Source organism: Puntigrus tetrazona, chromosome 5 (assembly GCF_018831695.1).
Source record: "Puntigrus tetrazona isolate hp1 chromosome 5, ASM1883169v1, whole genome shotgun sequence".
NCBI classification, from domain to species: Eukaryota; Metazoa; Chordata; class Actinopteri; order Cypriniformes; family Cyprinidae; genus Puntigrus; species Puntigrus tetrazona.
This window is the reverse complement of record NC_056703.1, coordinates 820,001-831,440: the sequence shown is the minus strand read 5'-3', so window position 1 is coordinate 831,440 and position 11,440 is coordinate 820,001. Positions and strand designations below refer to the sequence as shown.

The following is an 11,440-nucleotide window of genomic DNA, read 5'->3' as shown; positions in this document are numbered from 1 at the left end:
TAGTGGCAAAGGAAAAAATTAGCATTTTTATGCAGACCAATGAAAAAAGACCAACAAGTGGGCAGGCAGTATGCTGTTTCATGTTCAAGTAAACGTTTTAAAAATGATTTGTTTTGAGAGACAATAACTTTATGGATAGTGCACTTTCAGATTTGCAGGATGAAATGTAATTTTCCAAATTCACAAATATTTTATCCTTGCCATGTTTACTGTATGTTTATAAATCTATCTATCTATCTATCTATCTATCTATCTATCTATCTATCTATCTATCTATCTATCTATCTATCTATCTCTTTTAAGAAAAAACATTGTGAAAAAACCATCATACTAGATACAGAGTGACTGATATTTACATATATTTTAAGAAGTCTGCTGTAATCAGACATTATATCATACTACATCAGCCGTACAGTATCAAACGTGATACCAAAAACAAAACGAGCAGATTGTTTAGTCCAGACGAAATTATTTTTGTGTTACAGGAGTTTTTACCAGCTCTTACGTTCATGTGCTATTATTATTTGCGATTCTTTATCCCAGGCTAATTCCCAGCTCAAAGCTGATACTATAATTAATTATGTTTATCTCCAGCCTTTTTACATCAGCTCTTTAAAAGTTTTAATACATCCAGAACACATCAAGGACGTTTTCCTCCTCCACGGGCATCTTATCCATTCAAACAGTGTCTTTTTTAGAACGGCTTCCTCTTCGTCTTCTTCTGACCCCAAAACATCTCTCGAACAACACTGGTATTATTCCATCCCCGAGTCTGTGGTCTACCTTCCTTTCATCATGATGAAAACAGTCCAACTGTTTGCTCTGCCTGGCCTTCACTCTGCACTAATGGAGGGCACCTGGAGTTCTCCCCGGCCGGCCTGCCCACCACGGTAATGGCTGCCTCTGTGAAAAAGATCTTCCTTGTAGGGAGAATGTAGATGACACAAACTAGCGCTCTCGTCTCTCCCATAAGGGCTGTCGCTCAGGGGAGGTGTTAAGTAACCACAGGCTTGCCGGCGGGGTATAATTGTAAGGATAGGACGGTTTACGAAACGTAAATAACAGGAGTTGAATTCGGTAAAGAATAGACTGGGGCTCGTGGACATGTGTGACATTCAGTGTCCCTAGAAAAATAAAGGGCTCGGTTGTTTACCAAATGAAACACAACAACAGCATGCTGTGAGTCAGAGCAGATGAGGGTGTACACTGGAGAAAAAAAAATTTATATATATATATATATATATATATATATATATATATATATATATATATATATATATATATATATATATATATATATATATATATATATATATATATTTTTTTTTTTATATATACACATATATATGGTTTTACTCAAGCTAACAATATTTGTTTAACATCACTGAATCAATCTATACACTCTACCGGTAAAAAAAAAAGTACAATAATTATGCTACGCTTATGCTTTTGTAAATAAAAAAATATATATTTTGACATTTCTTTTTATTGGAAAAAGTACAGGTAAAGTATTAATATTGTAAACCATTGTTATTATTTTTAAACAATGTATTAAAATGTTATTAATAATCATATGCAAAACAGAACTGCAGTATTCACTGTCGCATGAACCTTCAGATGTCATTGTGTTATGCTGATTTGTTGCTAATATTTATTTATTTTTGAGGAAACCATAATCTTTCAAAAGATGGGGCTATGCAGGGTTTGTTTTGGTTTGGGATAGCATGGGATTACGTCAGACTTTACATGAATTGCATTCTAAAATAAGTTTTTTTTTACATTTGCAGTACTGTTTCAAAATATCACCTGCATAATAAAATATAAATCCTTAATAAAACTACCTTTATGGGTTAAATCAGGTAGCTCTTAACGGTGACCAATTTTGTGCATATTTCAGGAAGGATAAATGAGGAAACCGGTGATGTAACCTTAACATGAACTACATCAACAAACCAGTCATCCAAATGATCTATGTCTGGCTGAGCCCAAATAAATGAGTAACTCTTTATATATGTAATGATACAGATCCTGACAGATTTTCGAGCATCTGCCAACGTATATAAAAAAGTAAAACCTGCTTTTAAAATCAAATAAAACCCGAATTCTTTATCATGAGACCTCATCACTCTACTTCGCCGGCCACCCAGTTAAAATGAGCTCTGTGTGCTTCTTTTTGGTGGGTTACATCATGACGCTCGCTGTATTATTACATGTCTCGCACATCATTATATTACGAGTTGTGTGTGAGATAATTGGTACCACAGCTCACCGTTAATGTAGTTTGAGGCGAGTGAGAAAAAGACACACAAATCTTGCAAAAATGTTTTTGCTTTCACGTATCAATTAGAGGAGTAGATCAAACTATTTTTTTTGTTTTTTTGTGGTATATTCAAACTCTTCTGATGCTGACTCTGATGTTTGAGGAAGAGCCAGAAAAAAAAAAACATGAAATCAACACAGGAGTTTTGTGGCTTTAAGTTTGGTCATTTTTATGCTCGCGTGCTACGATTAAAATATATTGATAAATGCTTTTCATTTTGATATTCATTAAGAACCCCGGTTCCAGCACGTTATCGCTAATAATAAGAAATGTTTCTTAAATCAGCATATCAGAATGATTTCAGAAGGATCACGTGACTTTGAAGACTGGAGTAATGATGCTGAAAATCCAGCGTTGCATCACAGGAGTAAATTATATTTCAAAATATATTAAAATAGTTTCACGATCAATCAATTAAATGCAATTTTTCCCATATTGTGAGAGTCATTTTGCATTCAGCAGAAGGAAGAAAGAACTCAGGGGTGAATAAATCTTTTTGGCTGCACTATCCCATATAAGCTGAAGATTTGTCATATAAAGTAGTGCACCACACAGTATGTTATATGGTTCAATATCTTATGTGGTTATATGGTGTGTGTGGGAGGGGGATCTGTCACATCACAGCAGTGACAGGCTGACAGTGACAGGAGCACTACACCTTCAGCAGCGGTTCAACTCACACACACTGGTCTGCAGGTTTTAATTTTGCTATATAGAATGACAAAATGCCTACATACTCTGTCCAAATAACTTTTGCATTATTAGATTTTTTTATTTGAAGTGCCATACTGTTTTAAATTGTTGTTGTTTTTCCAAACACATTGCAATTTTTTTGCGTTTTTGCTAAGTAAAATTTTTTCCCTGATTTACAGAAGACACCCATTAAAATGACATTCACTGTAACAATTTTGTTAAGAATATTTACAACAACAACAACTATTTATTGCATGTTAAGAGACTACTTAAAATACTGATTATTTTAAATTTTGCAATTTAGAAAATGTGCAACTATTGTAGGTTTGGCCCATTTGCCTGTAAGATTTTTTCTTCTAATTTAAACCTAAATAAAAATGAATATGTTCCATTTTATTCTTTTATATATATTTTTAATATGTACATTTCAGAAGTATGTTGCTTGAATGTACACTGAATGACAATGTAATTCGGTCACACTTTATATTATGTGGCCTTAACTACTTGCATAAAAAAAATAAGTGTAATGTACTCACTGTGTTCATATGTGATTTATTCTTATTTTCACATTCTCCAAAATGATATATGACTTGTTGGAACAGTACAAAAAATGAGTAAGCATATCTGATTTTGAGAAGTTAAACATTACAAAGCAAAATCATCAAGCGATGTTGCATATTTTTTTTATAATAATTACTATATTATTAATCACAACATAGCTATTTTTTATTTTATATTTATTATTAAAAATAAAGAACAAGAGCAGTGATCCTGTCTTTTCTTTTAATGAAATACTACTATAAAACCTACTGTAGTGCATGGATCAAATATAATGTTACACTTTAGATTTTCCCCCAAACCAAACGTTCATATAAGACATGACAGTTAAGGCCACTAAGCGGGACCCAACATTCTTTAAAATATCATCTTTTGTATTCAACACAACACAAAATCTCATACAAGTTCAGAACAACATCTGGGTAAATTATGACAAAAATCTATTTAAGGCCAATTCATACAAGAACGGTAATTATAATGATAATGATAACAATTAAAACTAATGATGACAAAACTGCAGCACACATAGAATAAACAAAATGTCATCATGCATTAATGTGGATGCTAATTTAGTTATTGTTATAGCTATCTTGTTATTGTTCTTGGTGTGAACAGGTCTTTAAACTAGAGTACCCTGGGCAAATTAATATAAATATTCATTAGTGTTATCTAATGTTTCTGTAAACACCCAGTGCAACAAGAAATGATAAAAAGTAAAGAAATAATAATGTTACAAAATAAAATGAAATAAATAAAATGAATAAATAATTAATAAAATAAATTAATAATTTAAATTAATAAAATTAATTATTTTGACATTTTCTAATTTAAAAAATCTTGGTGAAAAAAAATAGCATGTTTATCACAAAAAATATGAAGCAACACAACTGTTTTTAACACTGATAATCAGAAATGTTCTTAAGCAGCAAATCAACCAATTATGATTTCTGAAGCATCATATGACACTTTCATGCATACTGTATGTTATATGATAACATATCTGTATAGTAAAAAAAAGCAAAAAATGAAACTAGAGAAGGCATTATTAATTCAATTCTGAGCTGTATTTTACTCTCTCCCATATATGATGTCTCATTTTTAAGCAATTAAAAACATTTAAATAATTCAGCATGTTCCTCCCCATAGGGTTTTACTCAACGTCTCTCTCTCCGTTCACCGAGTCTCATATGTTTAGTCCGCTTACTCCATACGAACCCATTTTAAATTAGGCACATACGGATAAAGGTCCTTTTTCCGCTTTGATTTGGTAATTAAGCTCTCATGTTTTCACGTGTGCTGATAAATATTTACGTGGGCGACAATGCTGAGAATATTCATCTCGCTGTATTTATTATTAGACGCGCCATCTGTGTGTCTCCCCGCTCCCAAAAAAACGAACGAATATAAAAAGTCGACAATGACCTTTCAAGCTTCCGCAGTACTCAATCAGCCATGTTTGTTTACAACTTCACATTTCAAACGATTTAATAAATTGCAACCGCAATCAATGAGATATCAAGGACACCTCATCGCCACCCATTGTCATTCAGATTTTTGCACTGCAGTATTTAATAAAAAAAAAAATTGAACTTTGGTTGATGGAAAATCAGGGTCTTGTCCGTATAAAAACGAAATACGATCTTGTCCGTATACAAGGAACTGACATTGTAGTTCAAGAAGAACAGGCTAATAGATGGCAGGTAACAACTGCTTTGAAAGCAAGGCACTCCGGAAAACAGGAAATGGCGCCGCCCTCAAGAAAAATTGCTATAGAATACTGTTGATTGGGCAGCATGTCGAGAGAATCAGAGCGAGGCCTTTGATCGAGCAATGCAAAGAACGTCAAGTAGAAATGAATGCGAGGAATCTTGGGTTGTTTTCCTATACCAAAGGATTCTCCCCTGGGATACTGAAATGTCACGAAATTTTGCTTTTGGATGTGCGGATCACCACCAACTTCAGAGTGCCTGAATAAAAGAGGCGCTTGGTTTATGCGCAGTGAACCGTAGAAATGAACTGCCTTAAAAAAAAACACATCACCCCCTTCCTTCTCCCTAACTGAATAAATATTCTCAGAGCTGCAAAATAACAATGTCAAGACACCCCGTATTTTTTTTATTAACTTCTGCAAAGCAAATCCTGGATTTCTTCTCAAATTGTACAGCAGTGTCTAGACGTTGTGCTCTGAGCTGTGCTGCCAGGGAAAATAGTTGAATATATTCCAAACGTGGAAGAATTTTAATGAGCACAGAGCTGTGTAATGTTGACATTAAACCATGATGGATTTCACCGTATAGTCATGGAACAGACAATCTGACAATTGGGTTTTATGCTCAAAAAAATGGATTTGCTTAACCAGGTAGAGTCTTGTGTATCCGATAACCTCTGTAAAATTCTAATTTCAATAAACAAACACATGGCAGGATCTTATTTTGCATAATGAAATGGAGCGCTGACGTGAGGAAAGATGGGATTCCGGTAATTCAACCTTTGTCCCTGCGTGTCGAGTCCATCTGTCTTTAAAAGAAAATGAATCTCCATGAATTTGGTGCTAATCAAGATTGTGGTCCGACAAAGCCAACAAAACTTCACGGAAATGTTCACCCAAGAGTTATTTACACATCCTGGTGTTGTTCCGAACTTTTATGACCTTATTTTGTCCATGAAACACTGGGAGAAATCTTTTATATAGTTCTTTTCCATACGACAAGTGACCGCATCTGTCAAACTCTAAAAGGGCAAAAGAAACAAGATAAATGCACCGTACAAGTATGCTGTCGATTCTTTAACATCAGTTTCCCTTGATACCATTTAATTAACTTTCATTTTAAGGCCCAGATTGAAGAATGCTTCAGATATTCAGCTTTCTGTGAGGTGCGGCCAATTTAAATGAAGCTCACGAACTGAAACGCACACTATAAAACACACACAATTCTGAAATGTGCAAGAAACTGAACAGTATTTCTATAGTTTGTTTTTTTTTTACATCTGATTCACCTTAATGCTCAATTGTCCTGAGCACGTTCACATCAGCCAGCAGGTGACTTTCCTTCTTCTTGCTTTATGGCAGATCGCAGACTTATAAATGCATTACTGCTACCTATCTTTAAAATGGCCCGCTGACACTCATGATTGAGCTTTTAGATAGAGGGTCAATGATGCATTTGGGATATTGTGGTGAATCAGAGCTAAAAACCAAACAAACCAACTAAAAAGCAATATAAATACTGTTTAGTTTTTTGCACAGACTGATCATTTCGCGTCTTTAGACCACAGCGCATCATCACGAGCCGCAGGGTTTCATTTGGTTTTCTTTATGTATGTGTTTTACTCTCATAGCTGGTGGTCCCATTGACTGGCATTACACGAATGACAGACTGCAATGGTTTGAGACGAGAGTTTGTAATGATAGAACACTTCATTTGTGTTCTACTGAAGAAACAAAATCACCATCTTGGATCTTGGGGGTAAGCAGATAAATTTAAAATGCTAATTTGTGGGTGATCTGTCCCTTTAAATATGCTGTTGTTTTTGTACTTTCTACTTAAATAGTCCTCTTTTTTTGCAAACATTTAAATGATAATTAATTCATATTAATACAGTAAATTGTGTCCAATTTTTACAGATTTTGTTACAACGAGTAAATAGATAGATAGACAACATAAATAAATAATCTAACCTATGACCTGTGTATATCACTGAATTAATTTTAAAATATATCCAAAAAGTGTAGACTAGATTGATCCAGTCTACATGTTTGCAATGATAAGATGAACTGTTTACACGGTCTTTGGTGTGTGTGTGTGTTGGTTTTTGTGGTTTACAAGGACTTTTGACCTGAATACGTACCAGCATTACAAGGACATTTGGGTTTATGAGGACAGGGACCATGTCCTTATAATTCCGACAGTGTATATGCCTTTCTCTATGTCCCAGAAGTTCCCTCTCAAATTTTCGCGCTATGTCCTAATATACCACAAAACCATGAAATTTTACTATACACAGTGTATCCTCTGAGCTCGTGAGTGCGCCCCTGCAGCCCGGACGCGGTACTACAACTACGTCTTCGAAAATTTGCATATTTTACGCTTGTGTAAGTTTGGAGGGCGCTGATTGGCTAATCGCGAAAACAAGATGGCGCCGGTGGGCGTGGTTACAATTTGCCGAAATTTTTAACTTTGAAGAAGTGAGTTGCAGTTTAATAATTTTTTAAATATTATTTTTATCATTTATCGACTGTGTGAGAATATACATTCATAGGGATCCTGCACGTATTCCTTAAAGTTATCATTATAAAGTATATGAGTGACTTGCAAGCTGTAATCATAGCTGTAATGCTATTAATATAACATTAATCCTAACTGTAAATTTAACACCAAGGCTTATATATGGTTATGTAAATACATATTATTATTGTTAATAGCAATAATAGTAATATCAATACAACCCCGTTCACACGTGCGTCAATCAGAGCGAGCGTGACGTTTTGTAACTTCCTGTTTGATCCTGACGGAATCTCTGCACCTAGAGAAGACACCTGTGATGTGAACCTGTTTGAGACGACCATTATATGAAAGGTAAGTTATGCTGCTATTAAACCGTTTCTCTGAGAGTTTGTAGCTCAGTTTGTGAGTGTTTCGTGGGATCTTTGCGGCTTGTTTTAAGAAGCGGCTCGTTAGTTAGAAAGCAGCTAGCGCATGATGCTAACAGCGCTAACGAATTTACACTAACTGTCCGTCTATTAACTGTAGCGTCTGGCAAGAATTAAAAAATGATTATAATTTTAACTGCTTTTCATTTTTACTGTAACTGTAATAGAACATAGACTGGCCATCATAATAATGTGTTGTCATGACTACAGTCTGTGAAGGGGAGGGGCTTCCACTGAGTACAGTATCCTGACGTGCCTGTTATGTTTAATATTGCTATAGTTTGTAAAATTATCTTTATTTGTTTAGTGCTTTATGGAATAGATTGTCAAATCTTTATTTTTATTAAAACAGACACATCAAATGATGGCTGAAGTGAAAAGGAGAAGGAGAAAACTGAAGCCAGTTGATGAGGCCATACAGTTCTCACTACTACAGAAAGACAAATCTGGTCTTGAAGGAGGATTCATCAATGATTTTAAAGGCAAGTTAAATGTTTTGATTGAACCAAGTTAAAGGCATAGTTCACACAAAAGTGAAGATTTTGTCATCCAGTCACCCTCAATTTTTTTTCTCAAATTTGTGTAAGTTTCTACCATGTGGTGGGCACAAAAAAGATATTACTAACCATTTGATGGCTAGTAAGGGATGACAGAATTTTGTGTGTGTGAACTCTAGTGAGCTAGTGACTATGCCTAGTGTAATAAAGTTGTCTCAGGCTCATTATATGTTGTTCTCACTGCTGTTGTTGTTTAGGGAGAGGTGTGTTTGAGAAAGGAGATTTCCTGCTGGAATATAGAGGGGACCTCATAGATAAAGAAGAATGTGAACGGAGGCAAAGGATATATCATGATGCACTTAAAGTTTATATCTTTGAGTTTCGCTATAATGGAAAGCTTCTCTGGTATGTAAAAGTGGTTGATGTACATGTTTATTGATAATTAAATTATATAATTTAAAAAAAATGGTAGTGGACATGTCTGTGGTCTAAGTGCATATTTTGCTAAAATGATCAGTTATGTGTTTTCAAAGCTTAGTGATGACTGTTAAATGATTGCTGATTACAAAGCATATGATGACGTTTTCAGGACTGATGTTGTCTGTCATTTGTTTAGCATTGACGCAGCCCGGGATGATGGTAAACGATGACCATATGAACCCAAACAGCAGGATGAGAACCATCTCTGCGGATGGAAAACCTCACTCAAAGAGCATCTGTCCTGGTGAAGAGATAACTGCTTCTGACTGGCCATGGCGATGCACGGTACTGAAACCTCTAGACTGTCAATTCTGATTTATTGTATTATAGTAAAGATTAAATGTCATTTATTACTAGGGCTGAATGATTAGTCAGATGCAATGGTAATATGCATTCTGTCAGTAAAGCTGGTTCTGTGATTGGTTGTTAGTCTTCTTCATGTGCTTTCAGATATAGTGCCATTTAATACACAGAGCCATAGATCGCTGACAAGCTACACAATATCACATTCATAATCGATGCTGACGAGATGCACATCACAATCCCATGTGATTTATTGTACAGCCCTAGTTGTTACCCAAGTTAATGTTAGTGACTTCTTAACCATTACATTACAAGCATGTTCATTCCAGTATGTCAGGTTGTGTTTACACCTGTATTATGAGGACCATTGTAAGAACATAGATAAAATGTGACACCAAGACCATGTTTACACCTGTATTATGAGGACCCAGTTTTATGAGGACCATCGTAAGAACATAGATGTAAAATGTAACTTCAAGACCATGTTTTTGTGATGTCCTAATAAAACTGGGTCCTCTTAATACAGGTGTAAACATACACAAAATGTGACACCAAGACCATGTTTACACGTGTATTATGAGGACCATCGTAAGAACATAGATAAAATGTGACATCAAGACCATGTTCTTTGTGTTAACATACACAACCTGATATACTGGAATGAGCGTGCATGTAATGCAATGCATGAAAAGTCATGAACATTATCCTGGATGACACTTAAATAATGAAATACTGATTTGAAATATTGAAATCTTAAAATATTGTAAAAATTGTTATTTTGTATATAACGGATAAAATATCAGCAAGATTATGAAACGTACATATAATTTCTATGCATGTTTTAAATCAGTATTTCATGAACGCATTTATGTCTCAATCAATGTTACAAATGTCTAATTAAATATGTGTTCTTCTGTACAGAAAATGAAAGCGAGCCAGAAACTGAAAAACCACGAAGAGGGCAAAAAGTGGCATGGTCACATGATGAAATTACAGCTGTAATGAAACCTTTTAAGTCCCATGTAAATAAAGGTAAACTGGCCACATGAACTGAATGCCAGCAGTGTAAGTTTTGGCAAGGCGTAGTGCTCAGAACATACGGGATTTTGTTAGAAATCGAGGAATTAGCCTAAAAAGGAAAATGCAAAGTAAGTAACCTAACAGTACATCCTGTGTCTCTTTTGATGCCGTTCTATTGTAATTAGCACATTGGTGGTTGGTGCCTAAGGTTTTTGTTTATTTGTTGAAGTTATTAAAGTTCTTCTAAAACGCATTGGTCCCTCTAATGTTGTGTATTGTGTTTAAGATCCGGTACTCTTTAACCACCTCAGTCCTGGTAATGCAGCATAGTGACCCGTGTGTGTGTTGTGTAAGGTCATGTACCAGTAAAACACCCTGGTCCCTGTAATCCAGAGAACTGACATGTTTGGTGTATTGTAAAGTGAGTGTCCTCATAAATCAGTCAGACCCTGTAAATCATAATTATGAAATGGGCGGGAACATTTTAGGGGGGGCGTGGCAGTCCTTGTGTACCACCAAAATATCAGATTGTCATATTATCCATTTTATTGGTTGTAAAGAAAATCCAAAGTGATATTTGTGTTCTGCAGAGTAAAACAAAATTTTTGATAGTTTTATCATCTCTGTAGGACATTGGGAAAGAGGTGTCCCCTTAAACCACCATCCAACTGGTTTGGCCTTCAATGTCTTGCTAAACCACAAAAACCAGTATGTGTGTGTGTGTGTGTGTGTGTGTGTCAGAATACTTACTCCTGATGAGTAGGGTGTTGCTGCAGTCCCACATTTTAACCCATCTGTACACTTCAAATGGTTTGCTTATGCACCACGCTGCTACAGGATCTTCCCCTCATTCTCAGTCCTACAAGGGATAAAGTGAAAATCAAGTCAATTAGCAAAAATCCTCTGCTCTGCGCTCGT

At 35.2% G+C, this 11,440-nt stretch overlaps 1 long non-coding RNA gene across 1 annotated transcript; it reads left to right on the top strand.

Moving 5' to 3' along the window:
- The first annotated feature begins 8,976 nt into the window (after positions 1-8,976).
- LOC122344906 lies at positions 8,977-11,251 on the top strand. Its single transcript, XR_006250945.1, has 3 exons — positions 8,977-9,124; positions 9,336-9,484; positions 10,424-11,251. It is a non-coding gene; the product is annotated as an uncharacterized LOC122344906 (long non-coding RNA).
- The last annotated feature ends 189 nt before the right edge of the window (positions 11,252-11,440 follow it).